Source organism: Triturus cristatus, chromosome 3_2, assembly GCF_964204655.1.
Source record: "Triturus cristatus chromosome 3_2, aTriCri1.1, whole genome shotgun sequence".
NCBI lineage: Eukaryota > Metazoa > Chordata > Amphibia > Caudata > Salamandridae > Triturus > Triturus cristatus.
Window position 1 is genome coordinate 579853570 of NC_140584.1, and position 17743 is coordinate 579871312.

Genomic DNA, 17743 nt, shown 5'->3' on the forward strand with positions numbered 1-17743 from the left:
TTTGAATCACGGGTGGATGCTCGAGACCCCCGTCAAAGCCATTTCTACGAATTGACCCTAAATAAATACACCAAACTAAAAAACCAAGCATTCACCAAGTAAACATGCAAATTATGATTTTTTTGTATTAATTTACAAACAAAGCAATATACACAAATCGATATTTTCAGGTAAAAATTTGAGTTTTTCAAAATGTGGTTCTATTTCTACTAGACAAAGCACTAGGCTAGACTTTAACATCACTTTGTCTTTTTATGTTCCTAATGAACCTTCTCTTTTTTCCCCCCCACATCCTAGTGCTTCAGTTGAGGCCTAAAATCTCCCTTACTGCAGTTTGCTATTCTTGAGCTGCTCCCACAAATCAAGTTAAGGATACCAATTTGATTTTTACCCTTCAATTTCAGATTCTATAACATTTACAAAGCGTTTTAAAATTACATTTTGCTTTTTACTTTATTAATCTACTTATATTATTTAGTTCCCTAAACAGTCACGAACCCCTTGCTGTAGGATATTCGCTCAGCTTTTAGGCTCCCACGATCCTGTGGTTGTTACACTTTTGAGAACGACGTTCCCTTTGGTTGAAATGTTTTGTTTACTGGAGACACCCTATTTTACTTGTTTAAGGCAGAAGATTTCCCGGAGTGGGTTGCTGAGGCGGTCTGTGGGTTTGCAGAATATTACTGCCCGGATATGTTCCGTCTTTTATGGTGATGGAGGTGTCCAATAAATCAATTGGGCGTGTATGTGTTTGAAGTTGACCAATGAAATTCCTTGTAGTTTTTATGATGCCAGTAAAGGCAATGCTCATTTGCAGTCCACATTAGTAGTATAATAACATCAATGTAACAGTAAAATTAGAGGTCAGGTGTGGCAGGTAGCCGACAAGGGTCAAGCTACCTTACATGGCACACTCCCTGATTTTGTTAAGGAGGCTGACATCTAGTTATTTTTTAGATGAAAGCAGCTGGTCCTGTTCACGAATGACTGGATTGTCGCTCTTTGGACATGGAACTCCTGTGCCAGGACACATTGCTCAAATAAGGTCAGACATGGTCTTCAAACAGAACCTGACCTCTGAGGGTGTGCCGAAGTCCCAGAAGAGTAAACGCAGAGTATCTGTTTAACCCTATTTGTAACATTCTGCCAGATACAGGTCAGATGTATCCTATAGTAAGATGAATCTGCCCTGTGTCCTAGTTTCTCAGACCCTCTGGGTGCAAATGGGGTAATTCAGTGGGTTGGAGCACATGTAGCTGAGAATCTGCCAACAATTTGTCACTAAACACACATTTTTAAAGCACCCAAATATTCACCACCCAAACGTGAACTGGATTCCAGCCCACATTAAACTGGTGTGATATTTTTTGGGGTGTCCATATGGACTAGACCAGTTTCATACTTCCGGGGCCCTATCAACTAGGCTATCGTGACTCCTTTGGATGGTGACAAAGAATGCATTGAATACAATTTAGTTAGAGGCGTCTTACTTCCCCAGCTGTTCTTTAAGGTCAGAGGTTAAACGGGGGTACTGCTGGAAAAAAAAATTACACTGATATTTGGTATGCTCTTTATGTAGGTAGAATCTTTATGTGCCGATCGCTGTTGAAATGTTCATATGGCAAGGCACCCCAGAAACCTGGACCAATCTTTGGCTAGATGGATCATTTCCCAGGAGCAAGTAGGGAATGAACTTTAGGGTTAGTATCCAGTTTTTCTTTAGAAAATATTTCCACCCTGGATTGTCCCAGAGAGGCCGTCAAACTTCTTTCAAAGAAAATATCTTTCAGTCGTTTTTGTCCAGCTGGCTGACAAAGTCTTTGTGGCTCCGGGGCAGCGCTCTTCTGTGAGAAGACCTCCTCACAGACTTCAGTCAACTTGGCTTCGTTTCATGTAATCCTCATTCGGGGTTAGCTCTCAGTGGAAGAAGAAGAAGCTAAGCAGATCAGAGCATCGAGTTTCCTCCAGGGTTCTAGGCTTGTCCTCATCCCTGGGTAAGACCGTAGCTTACAGAGTTTTTATCCTGGGCCGGTGTACATCTGTGCTGGTGCAGTAAAGGTATTCCCTAAGTCACAACTACACTGGGGCTTGGAGTCCGCATTCCCACGTTCAATCAAGTTGTGTTGTGAGGGTCAAAAATCATAACCCCGACTGCAAAGGCTTTCACATGGGTTGGGCAGTACAGGCGCAATTGGTCAAAATATAGTCTGACGGTATCAGGGGCCTTCAACGGATAGCACAAGGTGAGGATTGTACGCAACACTAGTCGTACACCCTGAGCAGGGGGGATCTGTAGCAAGGCTGATCTGGGAGCAGCTCTGCTCGGATTGTTCTGTCAGTTTAGGCCAGTCGTTTGTTCTGAGTGAGGGATCAGGGTTGAAAGTGATATATATTTCAGCCTTAAACCAAACCAGTGAACTGCTATGGGATCTGCAAGGCGCCACCCAGGGCAGAAGCCTCAAAGGTCAAAAGATGCAGGAATGGCCTTATGCTTTGCATGAAACTCCTACCTTATGCATGCAGTATGCCCTTGCAAAGGGTACCATACTTACAGTATCTGTTCTCCAGACACATAATACAGTGCATTGTGTAGAGGAAAGTGAAGGGCCCAGTTAGTGGGGAGTGAATAGATTTTATATGTTGAGAATTGGTGAACTCTGTCACCAGGAGGTACAGGTAAAAAGGACTGTCCCCCTTGTTAGATTCTCAAGTGTCCCTAGAGCCAGGTACTGGGGGGGCAGTTCAGCTGTCGCTCCATCATATGTGGGCGTACTCTCTCAGCGACTTCCTGGCCAGCAAACCCTGGTGCTTTGCTAGTGGACTTATAATACTCTTGTGCACTCTCATCGACTTGCAGACTGCCAAGAACAATGAGGGGCAACATAGGACAGGCTGGAAAAATGTTAAAAGGGCAGCAAATCATAGTGTTTCGCATCATGTAAGGACCTTCAGCCTTAAACCCGGTCACTGTACCGGAGTGATTGTTAGTCCAATTTGTTAGAGAAGACAGATGTGCTATCTTACGAGGTTAAGTGCATACTCGCGAAGAGATGTCCATCAAAGAGCTCTCTTGAAAAAAATGAACTTGCCCTCGGGCAAAGTGGCGGTAGAAAGAGAAATGAATTAAGGACTAGGGACAGAGGCAAAGGAAAGCACATGGAGGTGAAAGAGGATCACATCTAGGAGGAGGTGAAAGAGGATCACATCTAGGAGGGCTATCTGTGACATCGAAATCTATGTGCTAGGCAAAGCTAAACTGGACATTTTATGAATAGCTAAATGCAAAAATATACAAGGCATAGGACTGAAACTAACATTTCAACTAATACGAAACTGAAGTCATAGAAAGGGTATCCATAAAAAAAAGTTCAAATGAAGTGCTTCTAAAATGGCCACCTTGCCCATCCATGTTACCTGCATCCAAAGAGAGAGAGAGAGAGAATGAGCATGCAAACATGGAGGCTTCCGGTGCCAACCTGTCTGAGAGGTGCCTTTGGTTCTGGAATTCAACAGATTATTTTTAAGGCATATTAATAGGGTACACGAAGAGGTTTAGATCAAAAGGGGCTAAAAGAATAGTACAGCAGGTCCACTGAAACCCTAAAGTAGCAGCTGGAATACTTGCAAAAGCTTTAGCTACTGACAATCATTTGAGCTGCCTTTCAACCCATCACTATTTTGCCCTCTATGCCTCCCCAGAGAGAATTCCTCCCTAATCAGTCTTGGTCCTGCTTCGGTTGGATCAGCCCTATCAGAATTGACATTCCAGGTTCCCTTTGGATAGGAACCCAAGCAACCCCAGACCAGTTTGAACTTAATTGGGTCCCATCAGTGAGGTGCAACGTGTGGCACAACATGCACTGGACCCATGCCTGGACATAACCTCCTTCTTGTTTATGTATGTATCTATGTAGGCATGAATTAATTTTTTTGTGGGGTTTTTTTGTGTGCTGTTAATAACCCTTAGTTTACTTTAAAGCGCAAAGTACTTATGGGTAATGTCCAATTTGAAGAATAAGTGATCTAGAGATAGAAGGCATCCATTCAGGCAACGTGTGTGCCCTTATTGATGTTTTTTAGTCGTTGGTTCCTAAAAGTTCTAAAGGACCATTTAAAGAGCAACTTTAAGTAGTTCACTTTTTTATGAGTTTTCTGAAGCAGATGTGATTTGTTTTAGATCTCATTGTGAGGCTGACAACATTCCAAAGTGTTGGACCTTGTATTCCTAGCCATCTGTCTCAGTGTTTTATACACTTGAAGAAATGATGCAGGTTCAAGTTAGCAGATATGCAAATGTATTCGTTTGTTTTCCTTGTAAGCTTTCTGGATGGCACAGAGAACCTTGAGTTTGAGCCCGTTATTCGACTTGTAGCTAATGAGGTGCTTTAATGCCCCCCCCTCCCACTTACGTACATTTATCACATTGAGGCTGCTTGGTTTTGTAATCTGCATAGCCTAGCAGCCTGTGTGGAGGCCTGTGTAAATGATATTGAAGTATTCCAGGATGAACATTTTGAGGGCTCTGTTCTGTTACACTCAGAATTCACTTTGGAGTAGTGGGAGTATTTTGCAGAGTAGGAAGAGCTTGACATTGATCTCTGTCACCGCTTTGTTAGTTTTTGAGGAGAATGACAATTCTGAGACGTAGAGTAACCTCTAGTTCCTGGCTTCGGGAGTGGTGGAAGGTTTGGCCCCAAAACCTGAAAGCCAGATGGTAGTGAGAGAGGCTCACTTTTTTTTTACCATAACTATGATCCCAGTTTTGGTTCTGTTCAAGCAGGGTAGATTTTCTTTAACTAGTGGGGGCATGTTCCAAGTGCGAGACAATGTAAGTATTGTTGTCATGCTATAAGTGAATTTGGGTGTTCTATACATTCATTTGTAAGTCCACTTGATAGTAGTTAAGAGACTGAGCTTGGGGGTATACATAGATATTGAATAAGAGGCAGTAAAGGTATGACCTTTGGGGGACACCACAAGGTACATTGCTAGTGTAAAATGCAGCTGTTCCCATTCTGACTCTTTAACTACAGTTGGATGAGACCATTTGGATTTTGTATAGGGTGGTACCCATTGTTCTGCTGTATTTTCCCATTTTTCTAGCACAAAATTGTGCTCAGCAGTGTCCTATCCCATTGACAGAAGGACCAGGCACACCGTGGAACCTTCTCAGAAATCTGGCACCATCTGAAGTGCCATCTTATCCAAAGAATCACTAAGTCAGTTCAAAAAGTGATGGGTGGAATTCATGAATTATTTTCAGCCATTGGTAATCATTTTGGCCAGCAATCCGGTCCATCATTTTCTAGCTCGTTTTTGCTATTAAATTGGCTTAAAGGATTTTGCTGAAGGGTTTTTGGGAGCATCTGGACCGAACCCCAAATCCCTACAAATGAAAATGTAATTCATGAGCAGATCCTTCAATTGTATGTGAACTGCACATCCTATGATCAGATCCCGACCAAAGCCAAGCCTGCTTTTTCTCTGAAGCCGTGCCTCTTTGGTTTACTTTTTAGAACTAGAACCAAATACATATTTCCTCCCCACTCATCTGAAACTAAACTTGTTCCTCTTAACCAGAACCAAACTTTGCAAAGCGGATCTGATATTGGCGGAGAAAATTCCTATACATTCTGCATCTTTCTAAGATGGTTCCTCCCTCAAGCAGTGAGTGGTGTTTGCCTTGTTTTGTTATTTGGTGAGATGGTTCTTCTGGGTATGCCTGGTCTCTGCCCTGTTTCAATTTTGACTCAGATGTTACTTCGGTGGTGCCTGGTGTCTCTTCTGATTTTTCCTGTAATGGTTTCTCAGGCGCTATTCAGTTTCTGACCTGTCCTTATTCTTTACAAGGTGCTCCCTCAAAGTTGCTGGTGACACAAGGACTCCTTAAAGTCTGCCCCCTTTCTCCTTTACATATTCTCTTTGAGATTCTAGCTCCACATCACCCTGGCGGCTTAGTTTTGGTCGATTAACTAAACAATGAGCAATTATTGCATTCTATAAAAAGAGTCTCGGTATTATTAAATTCAAGAGTTGTTTTAAGCAGACAATGACTCACATCGCAAGTTCTCCTTGATTATTTGCTCAACAGGACATGAGGATATGTCGGATGTAATCTCATAGAATCCGTTACAAATCAGTTACCTTCTGACCTCTGAGACTTCTGACCATCACCAGCCATTCTCTGTACTGCAGGTGCAGAAGTTTCCACAACTAACGTGGCCGGCAGCACAGTAAAGTGCTGCAACTTGGGCAGATTAAATTTTGCTCCACAACATTCAAGCACCAGGCACAGTAGCCCAAAGTTCTCCTTGTTCAAGGGCAGATGTACTCCCAATTAGGCAAAAAGAATATCCTCATTAGCAAAGTGCAAGGGACACTTGAGCAGTCTGTCGCCTGGATTTGCAGTATCATTTAGGAATGCTGTCTCCTTATAAGTACGCGTTACTCGTTCAATGTGTCCCCCTGGAGTGGAGGCATTAATGTGCAGGGATTACTAAGCATGATAGCTGCCACTTGGTCCCTTTAGATACTCAGGGAGACCACCCACTCCTGGAAGATAGCCCTGCAGGCCGAAAGATTCTTTGCAGATGTAACGCAGTGTGTGAAAATGCTCCATGTCTGTCTGTCTGTCATAACAGCACCACATTTCTGGTGTTCTAATTCCACCTTACATTTCCTTAGTCAATGTCCAATGTCAACCACTTTTTTTATCTGTCTCATATAGTTCTTTAAGGAGAGTCCAGTCTCTGCCATTTTATTACTGTCTTAGATGGTTCTTTGAGATGTTCCATGTCTCTGCCTCAATTTTTAAATTCTGGTTCAGAGAGCTCCTCACACTGTGCTGTGTCTCCTGTGCTGTCTGGTGCCGCAGGTTTGATTCTGGATAAGATGGTTCCTCATGTGGAGTCTGGTCTCTGCAGTTCTAATTCTGGCTCAGACCATTCCTCGCGCTGTGCCAGATCTCTGCAGTTCTAATTCTGAAATGGTTCCCCGTATTGTGCCTGCCTCTGTAGTTCTAATTCTGACTGAGATGGTTCTCCGGGTGATATTCAGTGCCCATAATTCAGATTCACACTGGGATGGTTACTCTTTTGGGACCACAACTCTCCAGTTCTGACTCTACCTTAGGAACCATCTCAATCAGTATCCAGTCTACGCCGTTCGAGGTCTGGAAAAGATGGTTCCATAAGTGGTTTCCCATCTCTGTACTTTGGATTCCGGCTCTGCATGTCTCTCGGGTGGTTCATAGTTGCACCTTTCCCTTTTTCTGGTTCAGATATTCCTTAAGTTGTATCCAGTCTCTGCCAGCTTTGACGGTCCCTTTAATGGCTCCTGATGTCTTCTACTCCGATTCTTCCAAAGATATTTCCTTAGACAGAGCCCCCTCTTTGCTCTTGAGGTCTGGATGAGATGTTTCTTTAGGTGTTGCCAAGTCTTTTGGTTCCAAGTCTAGAAGAGAAACTTCTTCCCTCTTTGCGGTTCCTAATCTAGATGAGGTGGTACCCAGTCTCTGCCATTTTTCTGTTTTTTCTAGCTCCTTGTAATGTCCAGTCCCTGCAGTTCATGTTCTTGCTGAAATGGTTCCTCATTCAAATGACTGGCCATTGAGGTTCTGAATCTGAGATGTTCTATAAGCAGTGTCCCCATCTCTGTTGCTTTGCGACTTCTTCGAACAATTCATCAGAAGGAGGCAGTCGCAGCTGTTCTTTTTTTCTTTTTTTACTGAGATGGTTCCTCAGATGATGGCTGATCTCTGCCTTCTTTCTTAATCTTACTGAGGGGGTTCTTTTTATGGTATATGTCTCTGAAGTTTTCTCATTCCTACTGAGGTGTTTGTCACTGAGTCATCTGGTAACCTTGAGTGTGCTGCAAACGCTCCTGTGCCTTTGACCACATGGTAGATTTGACTTTAATTACAATTCATACTGCACACAAAGATACCTCAAGTTTTTTAGGTGAATTTCTTCCTCGAAAACCTTTTCACTTCTACTACAAATGTGGTAATGTTACTTCTCCATCATGTTAAAATACACCTATCAAGTAAATAAATCTGAGCAGTGCCTTACCCGGTTACATATAACCATGACAGAGACCGTAAAAACATAGACTCTAAAAGATAGTTAATATTATGACATCCCTTCAACAGTCCAAAATACATCCATTCCTCTTCTCACTTTTGTATGTGTTGATTGGTTTATTATTCTAAACCTGATCTCAGGGCAGTTAGTGACAATAGCTTGGTGAAGCTTGACAATGGGTTACGTGCACATCGACGTTTTTGTGGGGCAATATGTGCTAAATATTTTGCAGGTCGATGTGTTTGTAGACTTTCTTAAAATCTGTTTTCCCGTGCCACCAAACAAATGTTGTTAAACGTTGGCATAATGGGGATTAGTGTATTTCACGCAGGGCACTCCTACCCGTAGAAACTGTACACTGGGCCCAGATGTGCGTGGGGTCCAGAGGCTCAATAACCTAGATGGTACACAAATAAAGCAAGCCCATTGTCTGCTCATGCCATTCATGAGTGCAGAAAAATTAGGCCTGTTGTAAATCTGCCTACATGTTAAGTACTTTCTCTCAGGACTTCCCTGAGTTTACCCTATTTATGTGCAATCCTATGTAGTGGTGTACGGACCCCTTCTCCTTGACTCTTATGTCCATTCAGAAAAGGCCACTAAAACAGAAAATGAAACTGTACATTCCCAGTGTGCACCTGAAGATTACAGGGTCAGTGGACATGGTCAGGGCACAGTCCGTATCAGTTCTTCCTTCAAAGGGCTCCTGAGTGCAAGATAATGGAGCTTAATGGTACCAAGGGATAAAGCTAGAGGCGATGAGGGGAAGCCATCCATAGTTAGAATTCGTTATGTGAGATCCGTTCCCAACCCATGCATTATAAATACTCTAGCATGCACATTTTGATCACAGACATGCATTAAATTCACAAATCACGTAGGTATATGAATGTTTCCAATTCACCCACCTGGCTCAGTACTGCGCAGCACTCCCAGGTCAAAAGCCACCACATGTAGAAGGAAGGATTATTCTGGGTCATTGGGGGAGCCATTACGTGAAAAACAAAGGGCTTGTGTCAGAGCTCTGCTCGCAATTTCTGTTGCGGAACCCAGGGAACCTCTCCTACAGCTATTGTGAAGATACACATGCCGGCCATGCGGACATGGCTTTGAAATTTGCTTAACAAATTTCAAATTAAAATGACCTTTAATATGTCCACAAAAACCCACCTCACTGAGAGCAATTTTGTACTTTTATGCCTTAATGGGAAGCTCTATCTTTCTAATCCTGAATCTCTATCTTTCTAATCCTGCGAAGAACTGGCCTGCAGTGTTCATGTTGGCGGGCTTCCCAGTGTGGGCCATATAGTGGAGTACAGCCAGGATCTGGCAGCAAAGATATGCTCATCCTCCTTAGCACCATGGTCTTCGGGCTGGACAGATAGGTGCAGTGTATAATGATACCAGGAGGCAAGGCGCATTGTCCTGAAGTTTATTCTTGACACCCGGAGAACAGCAGCTACACTCCAAGGGCTCCAAAGCTAATAGACTCAGGCAGCAATATTGGAAGAAGGCCAATGTGATCCCAAATCAAAACACACTTAACAAGCACGCAGAATCCACATTACAGGCATCAGCGCATGCCGAATTTGTCCGTACACATTGCTCCTTCATTACACTTAAGACCAAAAATAGTATGAACAATTACAGAGAACCAACAACAGAAAAAAATAGTGATAACACAAGAACATAAAAAACAATTATACAAATTTCGGAGAACAGAAACAAGTGCATCACTCAATAAAATACTCATTGAACATTTTTGGGACTGATAGCCGTAAGTTTTCTCCAATTTGGTGAACTCCAACAGACTGCTCACCTGCTCCAGAAACACTTGCATCAGAACTCGGTTCTCCACCTACGGTGACTAAATCATCCTGACAAAAATCAGCTTCAGGCACACCCTCCCACATCTTCCAGCCATCACCATAGGACATCACAAATCTCTGCATGCTCCTCCCAATCTTATCACCAGAACATCTAGAAAACTTGCTAGAGCACCACACCCTACCATCACTCAGCTTAGTAAATTAGAAATGCATTGGAATCTACAATGTTTTACCACACAAAACGTGGGCCATTTAAAAAAAAAAAAAATAATCCAATAGGGCAATCATATATTTAGACACACTTCCCTTCCAGAAAAGGGACCTAAATATCAATCGCCAAAGACTCCCAAGGTGAATCAGGATGTGGTATGGGGATCAATGGGGTTGAAAGAGAACTTACGACTTGTCTGCACCGGGGCACTCATGGAATGGACATACAAACCTGCCACACATTATGGTCCATTCTGAGGATGAACTCAGAACTCCACCAGTATTCCCTGAAGTGCTCCATTCCCCAGATGTACGATAGCATTTCTCGTTTGGTGACAGAGTAATGCCCCTCAGTGAGAGAGAGAAAACGCGCGCGCGAGAGAGAGGGCGTAAAGCAAAAGATACACTGCATTACCATCCAGTTCACCTTGTGATAACATAGTTCGAAGACTTCTCCCACCGGCATCCTTGGCCAACACTCTCATAGCATCAGGATAAAAACCCTGAAGCAGTGTTGCCTTGCACATATCTTCTCCAATTCACTCAAAGGCAATCTTGAAGAATAGGACTCTACTCAAACATTTATTATTGTTTTAACAGTAGTACTCATAAATGAGTTTTACTGAGGAAGCCTTGTACAAATCTTCCATAAAATTCTGACTGCCCAAAGAAGAATCGTACACCATCCTTGGGCTGCAGCATCCACCAATTTGTTTCTTGGGCATGATCCCTTCCTCACTTACCTCATGTCCCAAGTAGGAAACAGATTGCATAGTAAATTTACATTCTGCAGTTATGCCTTTTTCCCTGTTAATCACAACACCTTCCTTAACCATGCATCATGCTCTTGCCTTGTCTATGACAGATTTCATCTTGAAAAAACCAATGCCCTTACAATTTCGTAGCAACGAGTACATGAGTCTTTGAAATGCAGCTGCTAAAGAGGTCAAACCAAAGCAAATGCAGACCAATGATAGCATCATAAGGGTGTATTGAAAGTAGCTAAACTTTTGCTGTTTTACTGTAAAGGTACCTGGTGATACGTTGAGACTCAGTCGATGGTGGAAAATGACTTCACCTCTTTGGTCATGGCCAGAAGCTCATGAATCTTAGGTGATGGAAATGTATCAATTAAAATATTTTTTATTCAACTCTCTTAAATCTATGCACAATCTAATGTTGCCATTGGCCTGTCTGGCCACAACCAAAGAGAAAGCCATTCTGTAGTTTCCACAACTTCAAGGATGCTGGCTTTTTTCAGTTTTCCAGTTCCCTTTCAACGTTCTGCTTAATGCTTATCAGAATATTTCTTGGCTTGAGAGCAACTGCTGTTGCTACTTCATTAAATGTTGAATTGTTTGAGAACCCTATCAATCTTCGAACTGCTCCCAAATGCATTATTCGCAAATCCTTCATCAACTCTCATGAGCAAAACTTGATCACTGCTATTCGGATCCAAAGTAATGTCAAATAATTATGCGCAAGCCATTCAAGAACAGTTAATCCATTTTTTGCTTATGCAGTCTCCTCTGGACCTTTCTTTCTATGACTTCAAAAGAAGTCCCATGTCTCTGTAGTGTAATCAGTTCACCAGTGAAACTTTCAGGATGTATATTGAGACTCTAATTCGTTCCCAATCACATCCTTAAATTTCTCCTCCCACATTGTCCTGTCAGTTACAGTAAACGGTGAGCCCAAGTCCGTCACAATACTGAGAAGTACACCACCAATTTTCATCTCATAAATTGACTTGTCTCTGGAATTATGATTGAAACTTAATACATCGTCATTAATACTCAGGTCATCACCACTATTGACTCCATCACAACCAGAAGAATCATTCTCAGAATTTCCTGCATCATATTTAACTTTTCTCCCCAGTAGACTTTTATTAAGTATTTCAAGTGGGTTAACGTGGAAGAGGTGCTCAATTGTGCAGCATTAAGAATATTCTGTCATATTTCACACATTAACATTTATCAAGATTCGCAGGAGCTATTATACTCAATATATTTCAGCTAGCAATGTATCATGAATCCAGAGAAACAAAAAGGAAACCGAAAAACCAACAGGATGACAGAATAAGGTATCTTGCCTATATTGTCAACTCAGAAATCTTGTAACATGCTTATGGGTTACAATATGTAAATAATACTATATCACAATTGCATAATGGTATCCAGTCAACTTAGTGTTTGGGCCTTATCTGACCATGTCTGGTCCTTCTATACAAATAGTCCAAATTCATATATTTCATAATAACATAGTATTGCACCCAGTTCAGGGTGAGCCAGGTATCTGACTTCACTTCAATCTCATCGAAATATACACCCCACATTGTATATCTAGCACCCTACCCTCCCTTACTTTGTGGACCAGAGATCATAGCTATCTCTGCGTGTGCCCATATCCTTACATCATTCAACCAGTCAAGAACCAATGGTGTTGATATTGCTTTCTGATGCAATTGCAAAGCGTCCTACGCAATTTAAATCTATACATTTACACACAGTTTTTGTTTTCTTCGATCAGGTCAGTACCCCCAGTCAACATATCCACACGTCTTGTGGTCTGAATCTACCCGTCAACTCAGTCAGACAGGTGAAGACTTCTTCCTAATAGCGTGAAATCACTGCACAGTGCATTCCATGTTTACAAAGTCACCTTTCTTAGGGGCGCGTCTGGAGCACCTGTTTGATGCTTCTGGGTATATTCAGTTGATTTGTTTCGGTGTGAGGTAAGTGTGGTGCATGTCACTGGATTGTGCATATTTGAATCTAGAATATCGACTTTACGCTCCCCAGACATCCCTGCAGCATATTTCACTGGGGAAGCTATGTGTCTCCTTCTGCACACTCTTGCAAAATCTCCCGCTACCTCACCATTGAAACACTTTTCTTTTTAATCGAGACAAGATTTCTCACTGTCCAAATGTTATTTATTTCCACATTTGCAACAGCTCGTTCTCATTTTTCTGGACTTGGTGAATTTGTTCCCTGAAAATCCACTATCCGTGTCTTTATTCTTCTTAGAAAGTTTCCCTTGTGAAATAATATTGACTTACTCGTTACCTACTATTCTACCTTTGCACATTGTGTTAAAAGTTCTGCTCTTTTAATTATAGGAATACTATTCTTTAAAGAAGAGTCTCCATTGACTCACAGTCTCGCTCTATGTAAGCATTATTTGAGTGCATAGCAATTCGGCCCCTAATCAATTTGTCGTGCAACAGACTACACTTACAGGTGATCTCCAGTTGTTTCCGAGTGGAAACCTGTTCCTCCGCAGACTCTGAAAGACCCAATATCCGCTGAAAAAATGTGTCTGTCTGTGGCAACTCCCACAGAAACCATAAAAAGTGCACAATCATTTAAAGCTTTCTTAAAACTATTTGTCTGTTCTGCAGGTCTTCTGTTTTATCCATGTGGTTGTACAGTCTGAGAACTTCCAGTCCTATGATGTGCAAAAGTATTTTCTTTTTTCTTAACGGGAGTGAAGTGAATTCTTTATTCTCTAAGCTGGAATTATAGCTAATAAAATGCTCTCTGCACTCCTCCCATTTCATTATCGGTTCCCCGGGGACAGGCAGAAATGCGTGGAGAGCTGTCACCATAAAGGTCTCTGCAGAACTTCCAGTTATGCAAGCACTGGCAATGCCAACAGGTCTGGCCTGTAAGGAAGGTTGTACTTGTATGGTAATATAAAGCATCAGAGATAACTAGCATGGGCCTACATATAAACACATTTGTTTAGAAACAAAGAACTGTCGAATAGTATTGGTGTAGGTTAAAAGGTCAGATGATAGTTACACTGTCAAGCCAGACCTAAAAACCCATGTAGGTTAATGACTGCCCTCTTCCTATCTGTGCTGGCTGCTGCTGAAAAAAGCAACATAAATGATCTAGTTGTTTAAGACACTTTAATAGCATTCCAGTGTCATGTGTGGCCCCTAAGAGTTCAATCTTAGGCAACTGCCTAAATAAACAAAATAATTACAGCTGCATGGAGGCCAAGCACCTTTTTTGGTGGAAGTACACATCTTCTGCCCAATCAAAACATGTACTCCTGGCTTCCAACATGTGGGCCGTTTAAAGGCCGTCTCTGGAGATGCGCACATAATTGTCTGGCGGCAGCTGCTCGGTCAAGCCAGACCATAAAAACAAAATGGAGCTTACTTCAGATGAGCAGAGTTGCAGTCCGGTCCAGCAAACAGCACAAGGAGCTATAGACATCTAGCACAAATGATTGGTATACCCACTATGAAATTCTGTTGTTCAGAATGCAACTATGGATAATAAAACTGAATATAAGACCAACAAGTCGGCTTTAAAGATCTGATTTCTAAGTGTGCAATGATAAACTAGAAGGCTGCTGGGGTAATGCACCATAACCTGAGTGAGGACACTTGAATGCCGACATTGTAATCTTTCCTGTAGCAGCATTGAGGATGGTGTGTTACAATTCCTCCCTGGAGTGACATGTTGCAGGTGCATTCAGGAGACTTGCTTTGCACTAGCACATCAGCTGGACAGCCATATGAATTGACCATTGCGGTAATTGGCTGACCTCCAGTCGGATGACATCTTTGCAGATTCCAAGTCCTTTTTAGGTCTCGCGACCTGCGTTGCACTGCGCAGAAGTGCTCGCAGGCGAGAGTCCTTTTGTCCGGGGTTCAGAAATGGACCCTGGAAATGAACACGCTCGTGCGTGTGATTTTACTTTTGCGGCCTGCTATTGGCCTTTGCCTGCGTGTTTGTTTTAAAGATAGCACACAATAGGCCAGAGGCGGGCACATAGCTCCGCCCATGGCCTATTGGTGTCTATCACGCGCATTTCTGCCATATGGTTTCAATTATTGTGCCCAGACACGAGCGCGCGCACCACTCGTGGGCATGTGTTTTTTTTACAATAGCGATCGCGAAAGCGATCGCTCAGTGCCGCTTCTTTTCATTTACTTTTTGCTGTCCCTTTTCCTAGAGGTTGTGAGAGTTTGAGCTTCGGAGACTCCAATCACATCCCTCTTTCAAATAGAGGGAGACCTGAATTTACCTTCTCTATTCCGTGTTTAATTTAAAAGGGGTATCAGGCTATTTAAACCAGTAAAGGCGAATTCCCGCGCCTTTAAGTGGCTTGGCTTACACACTGATTAACTTCCTTCCTTCTGCAGCGTTCCATTTCTCTAGCACTTGTATTTTAACCTTGTTAAAAAAAAAAAAGGTATTTGGGCCTGGATAAATTATTCATCACTTTTTAATATTCATTTCCCCGATCTGAAATATCAAAAATTAATTTACTGAAATGGAAGTCAGTTGAAACGCTGAAATTCCATTCAAATCCTAGTGTTTTTTTTATACAGGAGGAGTATTGTGTGAATTAATTGAAGACTCATGAGCCTTATACAGTAAAGTACGCCGCACGAGTCCATGTTTTGGGCACTCAGATCACATAATAAAAGATCAGGTTTTCATTAGACTTTTAAACCTTGCCTCCATAGTCTGGCCTCTTTGCAGTTTTTATGAAGATGATAATGTTAAAAACAGTTACTAGTGTGAAGAATTGCTGTGATGTCGAGTTGCGCAACAGTTCTTGTGAGAGTGCAGGAAATATAGCAAGTAAAATGCTAGAGATGTATGCACTGCACATATAGGGTAACACGCTCTCTTCGAGAAGCGAGGTCAGTGGTAAATGCCTCCAAGGTTTTCACTGTTTTCCTTAATTTATTTGCTCTGGACCCAGTGAAAAAAACTAAACCGAGCAAATTCGCAAAAACAATTGTGAATTCGGAAAAACATAACTATCGGGCATGATCTTAGGATAGTGACTGGTTAACATAACTTTCGTCCCTAGTCCTCAGGACTAGCACTAAGGTTAACCATGGCAGCGAAAGTTATGAAAAGGAGACCCTTTTCTGTTAACCCCTTCGGTGCTCATGACGGAACGGTTCCGTCATGAGCCACGGTTGAGCTGTGCTCATGACGGAACCGTTCCGTCATGACCACGCCCGCGCAAGATTCCGTCAGCACAGCGGCGGAATCTGCGCAGCATGGAAGGGGTTAAAGGGGAGAGCCCTGGAGGCAAAAGAGGACTTTGCCTCGAGCGCAATAAACCTTATTTTTGCCAGCTATGTGCAAATGTGCAAATTCTAAATGTCATGGGTTCTATGCAGAAATGGTACCTTATTCAATACCATTACCGAATAACACTTTTTTTTGCTACACCATGTACGTGTAACCTATGCGGCTTGTGTCATCTAATTATTGAGTGGTCTGTGAATGAACATGGGTAGGAAAATTGTAAAACAGGATTTTTTTTCCTCTTGGAAGGTTTTTTCATCTCACATGTACCTAGTGACAATTCTAATACTGATACATTCTTCCACACTTTCCACACCACTCACACCTTAGATTGTAAAATGTGGGAACTACATTGAAAACTTGAGGGGATACTCATCAAATTGGTACTATTTCAGCATTCACCTTATTTGCAGTGTATTTCCTTGCAACTCCCCTGAGAAAGCCATCTTCTGCACATCTACTAAAAGCATTCAAGTGCAGAATGACTCCGGGCCTTGGTAATGCACCTAGATGTAAATGGCACCACTTCATATCCAATGCTTTTGGATTTGAACATTACCAGTAACTTAGGTAGGTGGACAACTACAACCTTTTCAGGTTTAAGGCAAAATATATTGGAAAAACAATCATTCACCACAAAGCCAATTTCTCTGGTCTTGACTGCTACCCTTTTGTCTTTATGTATGTTTGTTTTGTTCTGTGTTGGTTTTTGCAAAACTCTTTTGAAGGAAGCTGCTGGGCCCTCTTCATTTTAGGGAAAGTAAATATTGGCTCAAAAAGAACACGTGATTATATTAGACCCTGCCACTGAATGGAATCACCTTGTGCGCGCATGTGCTCATTATGAAAGGGCAGAATGCAGTCACTCAGTGATTTTAGCAAATTGCTGATGTGGGCTGACCTATTGCCTCATACTGTGAGCTGTGGTGGTCAGGAGAAAAATGTGAATATCACCCTTACTGAACAATGGAGGTACAGGGATGGCTGCAATCACATTATTATCAGACATATATTTTTAGTAAAATCAAAAGGTCCTCACTGAAGCTAGAACTAAGAAGTTTTAAGTGGCTCCAAATCATCTATAAATCAATAGAAAACACTGCCTAGGGGCATGGCCATGATGGTGGCTGAGTGTGTGTGTGTGTGTGTGTGTGTTGTGTGTGTGTGGTTGTGTGTGTGTGTGTGTGCATAGTTGTGTGTGCATAGTTGTGTGTGCATAGTTGTGTGTGCATAGTTGTGTGTGCATAGTTGTGTGTGTGGTTGTGTGGTTGTGTGTGTGGTTGTGTGGTTGTGTGTGTGGTTGTGTGTGTGGTTGTGTGTGGTTGTGTGTGGTTGTGTGTGGTGGTTGTGTGTGGTGGTTGTGTGTGGTGGTTGTGTGTGGTGGTTGTGTGTGGTGGTTGTGTGTGGTTGTGGGTGTGTGTGTGTAGTTGTGTGTGGTGGTTGTGTGTGCGTAGTTGTGTGTGTGTGTGGTGGTGTGTGCATGGTTGTGTGTGTGTGTTGTGTTTGTGGTTGTGTGGGTGTGTGTGTGTGGTTGAGTGTGTGTGTGTGG

The 17743-nt window shown here is 42.4% G+C and overlaps 1 protein-coding gene across 2 annotated transcripts in view; it reads left to right on the forward strand.

The window, feature by feature from the left end:
- HPCAL4 (hippocalcin like 4) overlaps positions 1-17743 on the forward strand; it is a 101123-nt gene that overhangs the window by 2779 nt on the left and 80601 nt on the right. The window contains exon 2 of one of the 2 annotated variants that reach the window (XM_085648351.1): positions 12653-12721. The exons of the other annotated variant lie outside the window; for it this stretch is intronic. The gene's annotated coding sequence lies outside the window, so the exon portion shown is untranslated. The remainder of the gene's footprint in view (positions 1-12652; positions 12722-17743) is intronic. 2 annotated transcript variants of the gene reach the window in all.